Here is a 5125-nt window from a genome sequence, read left to right as displayed (position 1 = left end):
CAGAATTTCTACAACATATCTCTTTAATTTCCTTGCTGCTACACAAATGCTGTTCTTTAAACATTTAAGTGCAGTTATTGCCTTTTAGCCCTGTGACCCTCCTTTACTCTGTCCTTTATCTCTTTTCTTCTCCAACACCCTTAAAGATGGTATTCTAAATCTGAGTTTTCAGAAACATCTGCTTATTCCAAATAGATTAGATGGCAGATATAGAAGACTGGGACAATGAAAAGAATGGATTTAATTTTGCTGTGAATCTGAAATTCATTTTCATATTTAACTTAGTTTAATTTCTCTTCAACTGGTATACATATAGGCATACCTTGGAGATATTTTTGGTTCTAGACAATTTATGTCAGAGAACCAAAAATTTTTGGTTCTCTGATGTAAATTATAGCAATACTTTTTGGATCTGTCTCCTAAAGCAAAGGAAATAAAAGCAAAAATAAACACATGGGACCTAATCGTATAAGCTTCTGCACAGCAAAGGAAACCATTGACAAAACAAAAAGACAACTGTTGAATGGGAGAAAATATTTGCAAATGATATGACTAATAAGGAGTTAACCAAAATATATAAACAGCTTGTACAACTCAACATCAAAAACAAACAACTTGATTAAAAAATGGGCAGAAGACCTGAATAGACATTTTTCCAAAGAAGACATACAGATGGCCAACAGGCACATGAAAGGATACTCAAAATGACTAATCATCAGAGAAATGAAAATTAAAACTACAGGTGACCTCACACCTGTCAGAATGGCTATCATCAAAAAGACCACAAAGAAATTTTGGCAAGGATGTGGAGAAAAGGGAATTCTCATACGCTGTTGTTGGGAATGTAACTTGGTGTGTCCATTATGGAAAACAGTATGTAGGTTTCTCAAAAAACTAAAAAATTAAACTATCATATGACCCAGCAATTCCACACTTGGGTATTTATAAAAAAAAAACCCACAAAAACACTAATTTGAAAAGATACATGTACCCCAATGTCCATAGCAACATTATTTACAATTGCCAAGATATGGAAACATCCTAAGTGTCCATCAACAGATGAATGGATAAGGAAGATGTAGTATACACATACAATGGAATACTAATCAGCCATAAAAAAGAATGAAATTTTGCCCTTTGCAACAACATGGATGGACATGAAGGGTATTAAACTTAGTGAAATAAACCAGACAGAGAAAGACAAATAATGTATATCACTTATATGTGGAATCTAAAAAATAAAGCAAGTGAGTGAATATAACAAAACAGAAACAGAGTGACAGTTATAGAGAACAAACTAGTGGTTACCTGTGGGGAGAGGGAATGGGGGAGGGGCAAAATAGGGGTAGAGGATTAAGAGGTACAAACTGCTATGTACATATAAGATAAATAAGTTACAAGGATATATAATACAATACAAGAAATATAGCCAAAATTTTATAGTAACTATAAGTAGAATATAACCTTTCAAACTTGTGAATCACTAAGTTGTACACCTGAAATTTGTATATTGTACATCAGCTATACCTCAATAAAAAAACAAACAAAATTTATGCTTACACCAGACTATAGTCTATTAAGTGTGCAATAGCATTATGTCTAAAAAAAAGTACATGCCTTAATTAAAAAATACTTTATTGCTAAAAAATGCTAACCAACACCTGAACTTTCAGTGAGTCTTACAGTAACATCAAAGATCACTGATCACCATGACAAATATAATAATAATGAAAAAGTTTGAAGTATTGCAAGAATTACCAAAACGTGACACCGAGACATGAAGTGAGCAAATGCTATTAGAAAAAATGGTGCTGATAGATTTGTTCAACACAGGGTTGCCATTAACCTTCAATTTGTGAAAAATGCAATACCTGTGAAATGCAATAAAGTGAAACACAATAAAAAGAGGTATGCCTGTAATTCTCAGTTCTCTGAAATTTTCAGAGTACCTGTTTTTTGTTTTTGTTTTTTTCTCTTCACAGTGTGACCACCATCCTTATAGGTGTGGAATGTTGGTCAAGAATATATTTTGGAGGTCACTAGCTTATAAATTAATTGGTTTTAATAAACTCTGTTGGCCTTATAATAAATTTATTTAAAAATTCTTGCTGAAAGTTTTAAACCTGTTATTTTTTCATAGTGGCTCCCCAAATCTTCATTAGTTGGTTTGTGTATTAGGAAATTCTTATAGATTCCTTAAGTAATAGATTATGTAGAATAGTCATTACTATTAAGTCATTACTAAAGCAGTTATATATGTATGTATACACACATGTATATGTCATAGTTCTTGCATCTATTAAAATTGGGTGGCTCCTCTATTATTTATGAAAATGTTGCAGAGAGACTTAGCAGTGAAGGGCACATATCTTTGCCTTCTTTTCATCTGCATAACATACCTGGCCCATTCTCAATTCTAATGAAGGAATTCAGAAGTTAATTTTTAAGTGTTTGGTGCTCTTAAATAAGACAGCTAAACCTGAATGAGACCTTGTATTTTTTTCAGATGGTAAATGATCATGATTGAAAACAGTCTTATTCAATGAATACACATGTTATGGACAAACAGTCATCGTGTTGCTAGTTGGTTTTCTCAGATATATTCAGATAAGCAGTACATACATTCAAGGAGAGCATGTCATTCTTTTCCTTGACTAACTCATAAATTAGTTTAAGGGGATTCTGTGATATCTCCTGTTACTTCAAATTTAGCTTTTCTTCTAGTAGCAGTCATTGATGTCCTGCAAATAGACGTGACATGAATTAGTGAAGTGGTTTCCCAGGTATGCTGGAGTTGGAGGTTTTTATGGGATGAAGTGCTCTGGCCTTGTTGCTATACCTAGGACTTCTGCATGGTAGAATTGTATCTAAGCTATCTACCTCTGGTATTGATAGCTCAGTCCCCCTAAGTCCTAAAAATAACCATCAAGAGGAGAAGGAACAACTAGAGGAGATGGAAAGAAATCTTACAGGATTTTTACTCATGTTTAGGACTGGTTTTAGGGACTGTGGCATGTTCTTTCTAATAAATTATCCATGTGAATATTTTTACTCATTCTTATCAGGAGAAAAAGAGAAAGTCATAATTTCCACCAGTCCAGGAGCATTGTGAAACAATGTCAGTCATGAAATATTTATGAAAGCTTTTGGATGGAGTCTGGGGAAGAAAGAACTGTGAAAAGTCTGGGAGCCACAGAAATATTTTGATAATTAAGAATCTTTGGGGATTTAAAATATATATCTAAGAAAGTTTGGTTCTTTAAAAGGAATGATTCCTAATGGATGTTTGAAATGTGTGTGTGTGTGTGTGTGTGTGTGTGTGTGTGTGTGTATTTCTCACAAACTTAGGAAATATTTCTAGTAGTCATTGATTAATAACTCTTGAGTCATATCTGAGTTGATATATTAACAGTTTTAATGCAATGTTTACTTAGTTTAACCATCTGTTGACCACTAGTCCATGGGATTCTAGTTTGGAACTTCTATAATAGTCTCATATAAGAAGTAGATTAAGTAGGGTCAGAGTAAAATCTCCCCCAAAGGCTACTTGGGATTCTTAATTTCTCTTGACATTTTTGGAAGTGATCACAAGCTGCATTATTCATTACTTCTTAAAAATTTTACTTACATACATAACCCTAAGAGCTATAAATCTCTTATCTCCTTGAGAGGCCCTCAGGACAGAAGCTATAAAATATAACTGAAGTAGACACTGGTCCCCAGCTAATATAGAAACAAAATTTGTAATTGAATATTTATATCTTAATTTGAGTTTTAGAAAAGCAACATCTTTTCTTTTCCCAAAGAAAATCATAGATCCTCTTGACTGCATGCAAAAGAAAAGAGAAACCTCTAACCTGAATAGATGGAAAATAAATTTGAAGCTGGTAATTAAGTAGGCCTCAAGCTTCATATTTCCAGTTCTCCCCACCATCTCCTCCCCTTCTGCTGAGGTTTTCAGGGAATAGTAGAGTTAGGAGATGCTGTGAGAAGTTCAAAAACTATGAGTAATTTTATAATTAAAACATCCTGGGCAGCAGGAATTTGTTTCTTTAACAAAGTATGTTAGACTGTTAGGTGAAGGTAGGTAAAAGCAGCAGATAGCCAATACTCTTCTGTAGGTAGTGTGTGCATCATTTTAATGCAAAGTGAGACGACTTTGATGTAATATATTATGAAAAATATCAATTACCATCAAAGTCATCACTGACATAAATTCGTTAAGTTCTGTGCAGATTTTGCCCTAGCAACCTTTATCCAGGTGTTCGTAATCGTTCGTTGTTGACAACCACTAGGTGACACTGTTGCTTCACCAAGTTAGTGCAGGAAGCTCCATTAGCTACACAAGTTATACAGGAAGCATTATTGTTTATATTAGCCTGAAATTGGACTAATGCTGATCATCAGCATTATTACAAATAGTTCTGACAGTACTATCTATTATATAAAATATACACACGCTTATAATAAAACAAACTATTAAGTACTACTACTGCTGCTGCTACTCCTAGTACCATACACCACAAGACCAATGTCTAAAATTTGTCAACTCTGTGATGACCTTTGTACTTTAATTTAATCCTTCTCTCAATCAAACTTGTAGGAGATTACAAATCTAAGAAGTGGCAGAACTGAAATTCAAACATTGTATGACGGCTTCTCTGGCCCCTTTAGTCACACAGCAAGCTTAGTGATAGGTTACAACCTGAGCTCTGTGATGGTATGTATTTCCAATCAAGTTGTCTATGTCAAAATAAGAGGGCCTATGGAAAAACAGTAGGGTGAGTTTAACATAAACATAATTCAGTTTCCTTTCCATTACTTTTTTTTATTGGCATATAGTTGCTTTACAATGTTGTTTCTGTTGTACAATGAAGTGAATCAACTATATGTATACATATATCCCCTCCCTCTTGGACCTCCCTCCTACCCCCACGCCACCCATCCCACTCATCTAGGTCATCACAAAGCACTTTTTAAAAGGTGTTCTTGGAAACTCATATCTGTGAAAAAACTCTGGGTCTATTTGGTATACCTACTAATATTTTTATTCACAGGAGGAAACCTTAATTTAGGATTGCTAGATAAAACACAGGATTCCCATTTAAATTTGTGTTTCAGATAA

This window comes from Pseudorca crassidens, chromosome 17 (genome assembly GCF_039906515.1).
Source record: "Pseudorca crassidens isolate mPseCra1 chromosome 17, mPseCra1.hap1, whole genome shotgun sequence".
Taxonomy (NCBI): Eukaryota; Metazoa; Chordata; class Mammalia; order Artiodactyla; family Delphinidae; genus Pseudorca; species Pseudorca crassidens.
Note: the sequence above shows the minus strand (reverse complement) of the source record.